This window comes from Taudactylus pleione, unplaced genomic scaffold (genome assembly GCF_031769625.1).
Source record: "Taudactylus pleione unplaced genomic scaffold, aTauple2 ptg001569l, whole genome shotgun sequence".
Lineage (NCBI taxonomy): Eukaryota > Metazoa > Chordata > Amphibia > Anura > Myobatrachidae > Taudactylus > Taudactylus pleione.
Genome location: NW_028285966.1, coordinates 159,447 through 174,139, shown reverse-complemented (window position 1 = coordinate 174,139; position 14,693 = coordinate 159,447). Strand labels below are relative to the sequence as shown.

Genomic DNA, 14,693 nt, shown 5'->3' with positions numbered 1-14,693 from the left:
TAAAAGTCAATGTGAATTTTTAGCTTATTCTCTATATCTTCTTAGAACTGATCACTTGTTTTCAATTTGTAAAGTTCTTTCTAGTATTATCTAACACTAGCTGGAAAGCCATGGATGTAGAGTTAGTAAAGTCATAGCTGTTAATTTCCATGTAAGTTTGTGTATTGAGGTAAAATGATGACAAATGCCAGGTAAATTTCATCAAATATAGAATCCTCCAGCCACAGAATAACAAATACTAAACACGTCCCTGGGTGGGCTTGAACCACCAACCTTTCAGTTAACAGCCGAATGCGCTAACCAATTGCGCCACAGAGACACGTGAAAGTGCTTTCTAATGGATATTATCAGTAAGCGAAGATGAACCAGCAGAACTGAACTTCAACTACTTAAAAGTTTCTAACTTGGATCATTTCTTACAAATGGACACTATAATATGAACTTGTGCAAAGTAAGAAATAACAGGATTATACCCTGTGAATTGAGAATTTTGTCAGGGTGTCAAAATATCTTAGTCATGATGGGGGCGAATCAATCCAGTTATAAAAGGGTTGAAATAGGGGGATTTCAGTTAGTCCAAGGATCCAAGTATATGAGAACTTATTTGCAGTGTTATGAAAAATTCTGGTGATGTATTCACAATGATAGATGTGCCAAATTGTATTTATAATAAAGATAGAGAATGGTGGAACTGAGTTTTTTCAATATAAAGCTATATGGCATTTGGTAGCACTCAAAATATGTGTTATAAATTTGTGGGTATACTTAGGAAAATCAGAAATATAATGAGATAAAAGGGAATATGACAGGGAGTTGGGCATTAAAATTCCAATGAGAAGGTAAGTAAGACAATGTATCTCTGTCCACAATGGAAGTAAGTTGGGACAGTGCCACCAGATGTGGGACAGTTTCCTCAGCCCCACAAAGTCTCCAACACAATGGTGATAAAGAAGGAAACATTTTATGAAATCATTAAGGTACTAAATACCAACGATAATGGGATTTCACTAAACTTGAGGCTAATGGAAGTTTTTGAGATGTTATTTCTAAATGTAATCCAGTCCGCATTCTCCAGATAAGATTTTGCAACCAAAATTTGCTGCAATATATCAAGTGAAGAATAACATTCCAGACCAAAATTCTTCACTGTTTTTATTTTCTTCTGATGCCCCAGAGGAATGCGGAGTGACATATAGTTGTCTTGAAAATTACATGCAAACAATTTGAGGTTGCTTCAAAGAGCTGATCCACCACATTTCCTGTGAGTAACTGACTATAAGCCACACTTATGGTAGCTCCAAACTTGCACCAATTTGTTGTAGCCCCATAATGCTGCATAAAAAAGTGATATTGTGTTACTGGGGGTCCAATTTCAACTGCTGTATCTGGTATTACTAGACATTTGCAAGGTAACTTACCCCCTTTTTAAATAATTGAATCCACTTCTCAGAATTAACCCAGTGGATCGCAGTATCTGATATATATTAATAAATTTTTCTTATTCTTCTGGCTAAAAGTCAATGTGAATTTTTAGCTTATTCTCTATATCTTCTTAGAACTGATCACTTGTTTTCAATTTGTAAAGTTCTTTCTAGTATTATCTAACACTAGCTGGAAAGCCATGGATGTAGAGTTAGTAAAGTCATAGCTGTTAATTTCCATGTAAGTTTGTGTATTGAGGTAAAATGATGACAAATGCCAGGTAAATTTCATCAAATATAGAATCCTCCAGCCACAGAATAACAAATACTAAACACGTCCCTGGGTGGGCTTGAACCACCAACCTTTCAGTTAACAGCCGAATGCGCTAACCAATTGCGCCACAGAGACACGTGAAAGTGCTTTCTAATGGATATTATCAGTAAGCGAAGATGAACCAGCAGAACTGAACTTCAACTACTTAAAAGTTTCTAACTTGGATCATTTCTTACAAATGGACACTATAATATGAACTTGTGCAAAGTAAGAAATAACAGGATTATACCCTGTGAATTGAGAATTTTGTCAGGGTGTCAAAATATCTTAGTCATGATGGGGGCGAATCAATCCAGTTATAAAAGGGTTGAAATAGGGGGATTTCAGTTAGTCCAAGGATCCAAGTATATGAGAACTTATTTGCAGTGTTATGAAAAATTCTGGTGATGTATTCACAATGATAGATGTGCCAAATTGTATTTATAATAAAGATAGAGAATGGTGGAACTGAGTTTTTTCAATATAAAGCTATATGGCATTTGCTAGCACTTAAAATATGTGTTATAAATTTGTGGGTATACTTAGGAATATCAGAAATATAATGAGATAAAAGGGAATATGACAGGGAGTTGGGCATTAAAATTCCAATGAGAAGGTAAGTAAGACAATGTATCTCTGTCCACAATGGAAGTAAGTTGGGACACGCGCTAACCAATTGCGCCACAGAGACACGTGAAAGTGCTTTCTAAGGGATATTATCAGTAAGCGAAGATGAACTAGCAGAACTGAACTTAAACTACTTAAAAGTTTCTAACTTGGATCATTTCTTACAAATGGACACTATAATATGAACTTGTGCAAAGTAAGAAATAACAGGATTATACCCTGTGAATTGAGAATTTTGTCAGGGTGTCAAAATATCTTAGTCATGATGGGGGCGAATCAGTCCAGTTATAAAAGGGTTGAAATAGAGGGATTTCAGTTAGTCCAAGGATCCAAATATATGAGAACTTATTTGCAGTGTTATGAAAAATTCTGGTGATGTATTCACAATGATAGATGTGCCAAATTGTATTTATAATAAAGATAGAGAATGGTGGAACTGAGTTTTTTCAATATAAAGCTATATGGCATTTGCTAGCACTTAAAATATGTGTTATAAATTTGTGGGTATACTTAGGAATATCAGAAATATAATGAGATAAAAGGGAATATGACAGGGAGTTGGGCATTAAAATTCCAATGAGAAGGTAAGTAAGACAATGTATCTCTGTCCACAATGGAAGTAAGCTGGGACACGCGCTAACCAATTGCGCCACAGAGACACGTGAAAGTGCTTTCTAATGGATATTATCAGTAAGCGAAGATGAACCAGCAGAACTGAACTTAAACTACTTAAAAGTTTCTAACTTGGATCATTTCTTACAAATGGACACCATAATATGAACTTGTGCAGAGTAAGAAATAACAGGATTATACCCTGTGAATTGAGAATTTTGTCAGGGTGTGAAAATATCTTAGTCATGATGGGGGCGAATCAATCCAGTTATAAAAGGGTTGAAATAGGGGGATTTCACTTAGTCCAAGGATCCAAGTATATGAGAACTTATTTGCAGTGTTATAAAAAATTCTGGTGATGTATTCACAATGATAGATGTGCCAAATTGTATTTATAATAAAGATAGAGAATGGTGGAACTGAGTTTTTTCAATATAAAGCTATATGGCATTTGCTAGCACTTAAAATATGTGTTATAAATTTTGTGGGTATACTTAGGAATATCAGAAATATAATGAGATAAAAAGGAATAAGACAGGGAGTTGGGCATTAAAATTCCAATGAGAAGGTAAGTAAGACAATGTATCTCTGTCCACAATGGAAGTAAGTTGGGACAGTGCCACCAGATGTGGGACAGTTTCCTCAGCCCCACAAAGTCTCCAACACAATGGTGATAAAGAAGGAAACATTTTATGAAATCATTAAGGTACTAAATACCAGCGATAATGGGATTTCACTAAACTTGAGGCTAATGGATGTTTTTGAGATGTTATTTCTAAATGTAATCCAGTCCACATTCTCCAGATAAGATTTTGGAACCAAAATTTGATTCAATATATCAAGTGAAGAATAACATTCCTGACCAAAATTCTTCACTGTTTTTATTTTTTTCTGATGCCCCAGAGGAATGCTGAGTTACATATAGTTGTCTTGAAAATTACATGCAAACAATTTGGGGATGATTCAAAGAGCTGATACACCACATTTCCTGTGAGTAACTGACTATAAGCTACACTTATGGTAGCTCCAAACTTGCACCAATTTGTTGTAGCCCCATAATGCTACATAAAAAAGTGATATCGGATTGCTAGGGGTCCAATTTCAACTGCTGTAACTTGTGTTACTATACTGTTGCAAGATTAACTTACTCCCTTTTTAAATAATTGAATCAACTTCTCAGAATTAACCCAGTGGATCCCAGTATCTGGTATATATTAATACATTTTTCTTATTCTTCTGGCTAAAAGTCACTGTGAATTTTTAGCTTATTCTCTATATCTTCTTAGGACTGATCACTTGTTTTCAATTTGTAAAGTTCTTTCTAGTATTATCTAACACTAGCTGGAAAGCCATGGATGTAGAGTTAGTAAAGTCATAGCTGTTAATTTCCATGTAAGTTTGTGTATTGAGGTAAAATGAAGACAAATGCCTAGTAAATTTTGTCTAATACCACAAAATAACAAATACTAAACACGTCCCTGGGTGGTCTTGAACTACCAACCTTTCGGTTAACAGCCGAACGCGCTAACCAATTGCGCCACAGAGACACGAGAAATTGCTTTCTAATGGATATTATCAGTAAGGGAAGATGAACCAGCAGAACTGAACTTAAACTGCATAAAAGTTTCTAACTTGGATCATTTCTTACAATATCAAAAATATAATGAGATAAAAGGGAATATGACAGGGAGTTGGGCATTAAAATTCCAATGAGAAGGTAAGTAAGACAATGTATCTCTGTCCACAATGGAAGTAAGTTGGGACAGTGCCACCAGATGTGGGACAGTTTCCTCAGCCCCACAAAGTCTCCAACACAATGGTGATAAAGAAGGAAACATTTTATGAAATCATTAAGGTACTAAATACCAACGATAACGGGATTTCACTAAACTTGAGGCTAATGGATGTTTTTGAGATGTTATCTCTAAATGTAATCCAGTCCTCTTGGTGAGAGTGGTGTAAATGCTTTTAACATCAAAGGGAATTAGCTCAAATGATAGAGTGCTTGCTTAGCATGCGAGAGGTAGTGGGATCGATTCCCGCATTCTCCAGATAATATTTTGGAACCAAAATTTGCTGCAATATATCAAGTGAAGAATAACATTCCTGACCAAAATTCTTCACTGTTTTTATTTTCTTCTGATGCCCCAGAGGAATGCAGAGTTACATATAATTGTCTTGAAAATTACATGCAAACAATTTGGGGTTGATTCAAAGAGCTGATACACCACATTTAATGTGAGTAACTGACTATAAGCCACACTTATGGTAGCTCCAAACTTGCACCAATTTGTTGTAGCACCATATGCTGTATAAAAAAGTGATATCGGGTTGCTAGTCGTCCAATTTCAACTGCTGTAACTGGTGTTACTATACTGTTGCAAGGTTAACTTACCCCCTTTGTAAATAATTGAATCAACTTCTCAGAATTAACCCAGTGGATCCCAGTATCTGGTATATATTAATACATTTTTTCTTATTCTTCTGGCTAAAAGTCACTGTGAATTTTTAGCTTATTCTCTATATCTTCTTAGGACTGATCACTTGTTTTCAATTTGTAAAGTTCTTTCTATTATTATCTAACACTAGTTGGAAAGCCATGGATGTTGAGTTAGTAAAGTCATAGCTGTTAATTTCCATGTAAGTTTGTGTATTGAGGTAAAATGAAGACAAATGTCTGGTAAATTTCGTCAAATAAACAATCCTCCTGCCACAGAATAACAAATACTAAACATGAACCACCAACCTTTCAGTTAACAGCCGAACGCGCTAACCAATTGTGCCACAGAGACACGTGAAAGTGCTTTCTAATGAATATTATCAGTAAGTGAAGATGAACCAGCAGAACTGAACTTAAACTGCTTAAAAGTTTCTAACTTGGATCATTTCTTACAAATGGACACTATAATATGAACATGTGCAAAGTAAGAAATAACAGGATTATACCCTGTAAATAGAGAATTTTGTCAGGGTGTGAAAATATCTTAGTCGTGATGGGGGCGAATCAATCCAGTTATAAAAGGGTTGAAATAGGGGGATTTCAGTTAGTCCAAGGATCCAAGTATATGAGAACTTATTTGCAGTGTTATGAAAAATTCTGGTGATGTATTCACAATGATAGATGTGCCAAATTGTATTTATAATAAAGATAGAGAATGGTGTAACTGAGTTTTTTCAATATAAAGCTATATGGCATTTGGTAGCACTCAAAATATGTGTTATAAATTTGTGGGTATACTTAGGAATATCAGAAATATAATGAGATAAAAGGGAATATGACAGGGAGTTGGGCATTAAAATTCCAATGAGAAGGTAAGTAAGACAATGTATCTCTGTCCACAATGGAAGTAAGTTGGGACAGTGCCACCAGATGTGGGACAGTTTCCTCAGCCCCACAAAGTCTCCAACACAATGGTGATAAAGAAGGAAACATTTTATGAAATCATTAAGGTACTAAATACCAACGATAATGGGATTTCACTAAACTTGAGGCTAATGGAAGTTTTTGAGATGTTATTTCTAAATGTAATCCAGTCCACATTCTCCAGATAAGATTTTGCAACCAAAATTTGCTGCAATATATCAAGTGAAGAATAACATTCCAGACCAAAATTCTTCACTGTTTTTATTTTCTTCTGATGCCCCAGAGGAATGCGGAGTGACATATAGTTGTCTTGAAAATTACATGCAAACAATTTGAGGTTGATTCAAAGAGCTGATACACCACATTTCCTGTGAGTAACTGACTATAAGCCACACTTATGGTAGCTCCAAACTTGCACCAATTTGTTGTAGCCCCATAATGCTGCATAAAAAAGTGATATTGTGTTACTGGGGGTCCAATTTCAACTGCTGTATCTGGTATTACTAGACATTTGCAAGGTAACTTACCCCCTTTTTAAATAATTGAATCCACTTCTCAGAATTAACCCAGTGGATCGCAGTATCTGATATATATTAATAAATTTTTCTTATTCTTCTGGCTAAAAGTCAATGTGAATTTTTAGCTTATTCTCTATATCTTCTTAGAACTGATCACTTGTTTTCAATTTGTAAAGTTCTTTCTAGTATTATCTAACACTAGCTGGAAAGCCATGGATGTAGAGTTAGTAAAGTCATAGCTGTTAATTTCCATGTAAGTTTGTGTATTGAGGTAAAATGATGACAAATGCCAGGTAAATTTCATCAAATATAGAATCCTCCAGCCACAGAATAACAAATACTAAACACGTCCCTGGGTGGGCTTGAACCACCAACCTTTCAGTTAACAGCCAAATGCGCTAACCAATTGCGCCACAGAGACACGTGAAAGTGCTTTCTAATGGATATTATCAGTAAGCGAAGATGAACCAGCAGAACTGAACTTCAACTACTTAAAAGTTTCTAACTTGGATCATTTCTTACAAATGGACACTATAATATGAACTTGTGCAAAGTAAGAAATAACAGGATTATACCCTGTGAATTGAGAATTTTGTCAGGGTGTCAAAATATCTTAGTCATGATGGGGGCGAATCAATCCAGTTATAAAAGGGTTGAAATAGGGGGATTTCAGTTAGTCCAAGGATCCAAGTATATGAGAACTTATTTGCAGTGTTATGAAAAATTCTGGTGATGTATTCACAATGATAGATGTGCCAAATTGTATTTATAATAAAGATAGAGAATGGTGGAACTGAGTTTTTTCAATATAAAGCTATATGGCATTTGCTAGCACTTAAAATATGTGTTATAAATTTGTGGGTATACTTAGGAATATCAGAAATATAATGAGATAAAAGGGAATATGACAGGGAGTTGGGCATTAAAATTCCAATGAGAAGGTAAGTAAGACAATGTATCTCTGTCCACAATGGAAGTAAGTTGGGACACGCGCTAACCAATTGCGCCACAGAGACACGTGAAAGTGCTTTCTAAGGGATATTATCAGTAAGCGAAGATGAACCAGCAGAACTGAACTTAAACTACTTAAAAGTTTCTAACTTGGATCATTTCTTACAAATGGACACTATAATATGAACTTGTGCAAAGTAAGAAATAACAGGATTATACCCTGTGAATTGAGAATTTTGTCAGGGTGTCAAAATATCTTAGTCATGATGGGGGCGAATCAATCCAGTTATAAAAGGGTTGAAATAGAGGGATTTCAGTTAGTCCAAGGATCCAAGTATATGAGAACTTATTTGCAGTGTTATGAAAAATTCTGGTGATGTATTCACAATGATAGATGTGCCAAATTGTATTTATAATAAAGATAGAGAATGGTGGAACTGAGTTTTTTCAATATAAAGCTATATGGCATTTGCTAGCACTTAAAATATGTGTTATAAATTTGTGGGTATACTTAGGAATATCAGAAATATAATGAGATAAAAGGGAATATGACAGGGAGTTGGGCATTAAAATTCCAATGAGAAGGTAAGTAAGACAATGTATCTCTGTCCACAATGGAAGTAAGCTGGGACACGCGCTAACCAATTGCGCCACAGAGACACGTGAAAGTGCTTTCTAATGGATATTATCAGTAAGCGAAGATGAACCAGCAGAACTGAACTTAAACTACTTAAAAGTTTCTAACTTGGATCATTTCTAACAAATGGACACCATAATATGAACTTGTGCAGAGTAAGAAATAACAGGATTATACCCTGTGAATTGAGAATTTTGTCAGGGTGTGAAAATATCTTAGTCATGATGGGGGCGAATCAATCCAGTTATAAAAGGGTTGAAATAGGGGGATTTCACTTAGTCCAAGGATCCAAGTATATGAGAACTTATTTGCAGTGTTATGAAAAATTCTGGTGATGTATTCACAATGATAGATGTGCCAAATTGTATTTATAATAAAGATAGAGAATGGTGGAACTGAGTTTTTTCAATATAAAGCTATATGGCATTTGCTAGCACTTAAAATATGTGTTATAAATTTTGTGGGTATACTTAGGAATATCAGAAATATAATGAGATAAAAAGGAATAAGACAGGGAGTTGGGCATTAAAATTCCAATGAGAAGGTAAGTAAGACAATGTATCTCTGTCCACAATGGAAGTAAGTTGGGACAGTGCCACCAGATGTGGGACAGTTTCCTCAGCCCCACAAAGTCTCCAACACAATGGTGATAAAGAAGGAAACATTTTATGAAATCATTAAGGTACTAAATACCAGCGATAATGGGATTTCACTAAACTTGAGGCTAATGGATGTTTTTGAGATGTTATTTCTAAATGTAATCCAGTCCGCATTCTCCAGATAAGATTTTGGAACCAAAATTTGATTCAATATATCAAGTGAAGAATAACATTCCTGACCAAAATTCTTCACTGTTTTTATTTTTTTCTGATGCCCCAGAGGAATGCTGAGTTACATATAGTTGTCTTGAAAATTACATGCAAACAATTTGGGGATGATTCAAAGAGCTGATACACCACATTTCCTGTGAGTAACTGACTATAAGCTACACTTATGGTAGCTCCAAACTTGCACCAATTTGTTGTAGCCCCATAATGCTACATAAAAAAGTGATATCGGATTGCTAGGGGTCCAATTTCAACTGCTGTAACTTGTGTTACTATACTGTTGCAAGATTAACTTACTCCCTTTTTAAATAATTGAATCAACTTCTCAGAATTAACCCAGTGGATCCCAGTATCTGGTATATATTAATACATTTTTCTTATTCTTCTGGCTAAAAGTCACTGTGAATTTTTAGCTTATTCTCTATATCTTCTTAGGACTGATCACTTGTTTTCAATTAGCAAAGTTCCTTCTAGTATTATCTAACACTAGCTGGAAAGCCATGGATGTAGAGTTAGTAAAGTCATAGCTGTTAATTTCCATGTAAGTTTGTGTATTGAGGTAAAATGAAGACAAATGCCTGGTAAATTTTGTCTAATACCACAAAATAACAAATACTAAACACGTCCCTGGGTGGTCTTGAACTACCAACCTTTCGGTTAACAGCCGAACGCGCTAACCAATTGCGACACAGAGACACGTGAAATTGCTTTCTAATGGATATTATCAGTAAGGGAAGATGAACCAGCAGAACTGAACTTAAACTGCATAAAAGTTTCTAACTTGGATCATTTCTTACAATATCAAAAATATAATGAGATAAAAGGGAATATGACAGGGAGTTGGGCATTAAAATTCCAATGAGAAGGTAAGTAAGACAATGTATCTCTGTCCACAATGGAAGTAAGTTGGGACAGTGCCACCAGATGTGGGACAGTTTCCTCAGCCCCACAAAGTCTCCAACACAATGGTGATAAAGAAGGAAACATTTTATGAAATCAATAAGGTACTAAATACCAACGATAATGGGATTTCACTAAACTTGAGGCTAATGGAAGTTTTTGAGATGTTATTTCTAAATGTAATCCAGTCCGCATTCTCCAGATAAGATTTTGCAACCAAAATTTGCTGCAATATATCAAGTGAAGAATAACATTCCAGACCAAAATTCTTCACTGTTTTTATTTTCTTCTGATGCCCCAGAGGAATGCGGAGTGACATATAGTTGTCTTGAAAATTACATGCAAACAATTTGGGGTTGATTCAAAGAGCTGATACACCACATTTCCTGTGAGTAACTGACTATAAGCCACACTTATGGTAGCTCCAAACTTGCACCAACTTGTTGTAGCCCCATAATGCTGCATAAAAAAGTGATATGTTGTTACTAGGGGTCCAATTTCAACTGCTGTAACTGGTATTACTAGACATTTGCAAGGTAACTTACCCCCTTTTTAAATAATTGAATCCACTTCTCAGAATTAACCCAGTGGATCCCAGTATCTGGTATATATTAATAAATTTTTCTTATTCTTCTGGCTAAAAGTCACTGTGAATTTTTAGCTTATTCTCTATATCTTCTTAGAACTGATCACTTGTTTTCAATTTGTAAAGTTCTTTCTAGTATTATCTAACACTAGCTGGAAAGCCATGGATGTAGAGTTAGTAAAGTCATAGCTGTTAATTTCCATGTAAGTTTGTGTATTGAGGTAAAATGATGACAAATGCCAGGTAAATTTCGTCAAAAATAGAATCCTCCAGCCACAGAATAACAAATACTAAACACGTCCCTGGGTGGGCTTGAACCACCAACCTTTCAGTTAACAGCCGAACGCGCTAACCAATTGCGCCACAGAGACACGTGAAAGTGCTTTCTAATGGATATTATCAGTAAGGGAAGATGAACCAGCAGAACTGAACTTAAACTGCATAAAAGTTTCTAACTTGGATCATTTCTTACAATATCAAAAATATAATGAGATAAAAGTTAATATGACAGGGAGTTGGGCATTAAAATTCCAATGAGAAGGTAAGTAAGACAATGTATCTCTGTCCACAATGGAAGTAAGTTGGTGACAGTGCCACCAGATGTGGGACAGTTTCCTCAGCCCCACAAAGTCTCCAACACAATGGTGATAAAGAACGAAACATTTTATGAAATCATTAAGGTACTAAATACCAACGATAATGGGATTTCACTAAACTTGAGGCTAATGGATGTTTTTGAGATGTTATTTCTAAATGTAATCCATTCCGCATTCTCCAGATAAGATTTTGGAACCAAAATTTGCTTCAATATATCAAGTGAAGAATAACATTCCTGACCAAAATTTTTCACTGTTTTCATTTTCTTCTGATGCCCCAGAGGACTGCTGAGTTACATATAGTTATCATGAAAATTACATGCAAACAATTTGGGGTTGATTCAAAGAGCTGATACACCACATTTCCTGTGAGTAACTGACTATAAGCCACACTTACGGTAGCTCCAAACTTGCAGCAATTTGTTGTAGCCCCATAATGCTCCAAAAAAAGTGATATCGGGTTGCTAGGGGTCCAATTTCAACTGCTGTAACTGGTGTTACTATACTGTTGCAAGGTTAACTTACCCCCTTTGTAAATAATTGAATCAACTTCTCAGAATTAACCCAGGGAATCCCAGTATCTGGTATATATTAATTCAATTTTCTTATTCTTCTGGCTAAAAGTCACTGTGAATTTTTAGCTTATTCTCTATATATTCTTAGGACTGATCTCTTGTTTTCAATTTGTAAAGTTTTTTCTAGTATTATCTAACACTAGTTGAAAGCCATGGATGTAGAGTTAGTAAAGTCATAGCTGTTAATTTCCATGTAAGTTTGTGTATTGAGGTAAAATGAAGACAAATGCCTGTTAAATTTTGTCTAATACCACAAAATAACAAATACTAAACACGTCCCTGGGTGGGCTTGAACCACCAACCTTTTTGTTAATAGCCTAACGCGCTATCCAATTGCACCACAGAGACACGTGAAATTGCTTTCTAATGGATATTAACAGTAAGGGAAGATGAACCAGCAGAACTGAACTTAAACTGCTTAAAAGTTTCTAACTTGGATCATTTCTTACAAATGGACACTATAATATGAAGTTGTGCAAAGTAAGAAATAACAGGATTATACCCTGTGAATTGAGAATTTTGTCAGGGTGTGAAAATATCTTAGTCATGATGGGGGCGAATCAAACCAGTTATAAAAGGGTTGAAATAGGGGGATTTCAGTTAGTCCAAGGATCCAAGTATATGAGAACTTATTTGCAGTGATATGAAAAACTCTGGTGATGTATTCACAATGATAGATGTGCCAAATTGTATTTAAAATAAAGATAGAGAATGGTGGAACTGAGTTTTTTCAATATAAAGCTATATGGCATTTGGTAGCACTCAAAATATGTGTTATAAATTTGTGGGTATACTTAGGAAAATCAGAAATATAATGAGATAAAAGGGAATATGACAGGGAGTTGGGCACTAAAATTTGTATGAGAAGGTAAGTAAGACAATGTATATCTGTCCACAATTGAAGTAAGTTGGGACAGTGCCACCAGATGTGGGACAGTTTCCTCAGCCCCACAAAGTCTCCAACACAATGGTGATATAGAAGGAAACATTTTATGAAATCATTAAGGTACTAAATACCAACGATAATGGGATTTCACTAAACTTGAGGCTAATGGATGTTTTTGAGATGTTATTTCTAAATGTAATCCATTCCGCATTCTCCAGATAAGATTTTGGAACCAAAATTTGCTTCAATATATCAAGTGAAGAATAACATTCCTGACCAAAATTTTTCACTGTTTTCATTTTCTTCTGATGCCCCAGAGGACTGCTGAGTTACATATAGTTATCATGAAAATTACATGCAAACAATTTGGGGTTGATTCAAAGAGCTGATACACCACATTTCCTGTGAGTAACTGACTATAAGCCACACTTACGGTAGCTCCAAACTTGCAGCAATTTGTTGTAGCCCCATAATGCTGCAAAAAAAGTGATATCGGGTTGCTAGGGGTCCAATTTCAACTGCTGTAACTGGTGTTACTATACTGTTGCAAGGTTAACTTACCCCCTTTGTAAATAATTGAATCAACTTCTCAGAATTAACCCAGGGAATCCCAGTATCTGGTATATATTAATTCAATTTTCTTATTCTTCTGGCTAAAAGTCACTGTGAATTTTTAGCTTATTCTCTATATCTTCTTAGGACTGATCTCTAGTTTTCAATTTGTAAAGTTCTTTCTAGTATTATCTAACACAAGCTGGAAAGCCATGGATGTAGAGTTAGTAAAGTCATAGCTGTTAATTTCCATGTAAGTTTGTGTATTGAGGTAAAATGAAGACAAATGTCTGGTAAATTTCGTCAAATAAAGAATCCTCCTGCCACAGAATAACAAATACTAAACACGTCCCTGGGTGGGCTTGAACCACCAACCTTTCAGTTAACAGCCGAACGCGCTAACCAATTGCGCCACAGAGACACGTGAAAGTGCTTTCTAATGAATATTATCAGTAAGCGAAGATGAACCAGCAGAACTGAACTTAAACTGCTTAAAAGTTTCTAACTTGGATCATTTCTTACAAATGGACACTATAATATGAACATGTGCAAAGTAAGAAATAACAGGATTATACCCTGTAAATTGAGAATTTTGTCAGGGTGTGAAAATATCTTAGTCGTGATGGGGGCGAATCAATCCAGTTATAAAAGGGTTGAAATAGGGGGATTTCAGTTAGTCCAAGGATCCAAGTATATGAGAACTTATTTGCAGTGTTATGAAAAATTCTGGTGATGTATTCACAATGATAGATGTGCCAAATTGTATTTATAATAAAGATAGAGAATAGTGTAACTGAGTTTTTTCAATATAAAGCTATATGGCATTTGGTAGCACTCAAAATATGTGTTATAAATTTGTGGGTATACTTAGGAATATCAGAAATATAATGAGATAAAAGGGAATATGACAGGGAGTTGGGCATTAAAATTCCTATGAGAAGGTAAGTAAGACAATGTATCTCTGTCCACAATGGAAGTAAGTTGGGACAGTGCCACCAGATGTGGGACAGTTTCCTCAGCCCCACAAAGTCTCCAACACAATGGTGATAAAGAAGGAAACATTTTATGAAATCATTAAGGTACTAAATACCAACGATAATGGGATTTCACTAAACTTGAGGCTAATGGAAGTTTTTGAGATGTTATTTCTAAATGTAATCCAGTCCGCATTCTCCAGATAAGATTTTGCAACCAAAATTTGCTGCAATATATCAAGTGAAGAATAACATTCCAGACCAAAATTCTTCACTGTTTTTATTTTCTTCTGATGCCCCAGAGGAATGCGGAGTGACATATAGTTGTCTTGAAAATTACATGCAAACAATTTG

General features: G+C 35.3%; 7 non-coding genes across 7 annotated transcripts; all 7 read right to left on the bottom strand.

Moving 5' to 3' along the window:
* Positions 1-245: 245 nt before the first annotated feature.
* Positions 246-319, bottom strand: TRNAN-GUU (transfer RNA asparagine (anticodon GUU)). The gene has a single exon. It is a non-coding gene; the product is annotated as a tRNA-Asn (tRNA).
* A 1,437-nt stretch (positions 320-1,756) lies between these two features.
* On the bottom strand, positions 1,757-1,830 carry TRNAN-GUU (transfer RNA asparagine (anticodon GUU)). Its single transcript has one exon. It is a non-coding gene; the product is annotated as a tRNA-Asn (tRNA).
* A 2,616-nt stretch (positions 1,831-4,446) lies between these two features.
* Positions 4,447-4,520, bottom strand: TRNAN-GUU (transfer RNA asparagine (anticodon GUU)). Its single transcript has one exon. It is a non-coding gene; the product is annotated as a tRNA-Asn (tRNA).
* A 2,682-nt stretch (positions 4,521-7,202) lies between these two features.
* TRNAN-GUU (transfer RNA asparagine (anticodon GUU)) lies at positions 7,203-7,276 on the bottom strand. The gene has a single exon. It is a non-coding gene; the product is annotated as a tRNA-Asn (tRNA).
* A 3,777-nt stretch (positions 7,277-11,053) lies between these two features.
* TRNAN-GUU (transfer RNA asparagine (anticodon GUU)) lies at positions 11,054-11,127 on the bottom strand. The gene has a single exon. It is a non-coding gene; the product is annotated as a tRNA-Asn (tRNA).
* Positions 11,128-12,201: 1,074 nt separating this feature from the next.
* TRNAN-AUU (transfer RNA asparagine (anticodon AUU)) lies at positions 12,202-12,275 on the bottom strand. The gene has a single exon. It is a non-coding gene; the product is annotated as a tRNA-Asn (tRNA).
* A 1,437-nt stretch (positions 12,276-13,712) lies between these two features.
* On the bottom strand, positions 13,713-13,786 carry TRNAN-GUU (transfer RNA asparagine (anticodon GUU)). Its single transcript has one exon. It is a non-coding gene; the product is annotated as a tRNA-Asn (tRNA).
* Between the last annotated feature and the right edge of the window lie 907 nt (positions 13,787-14,693).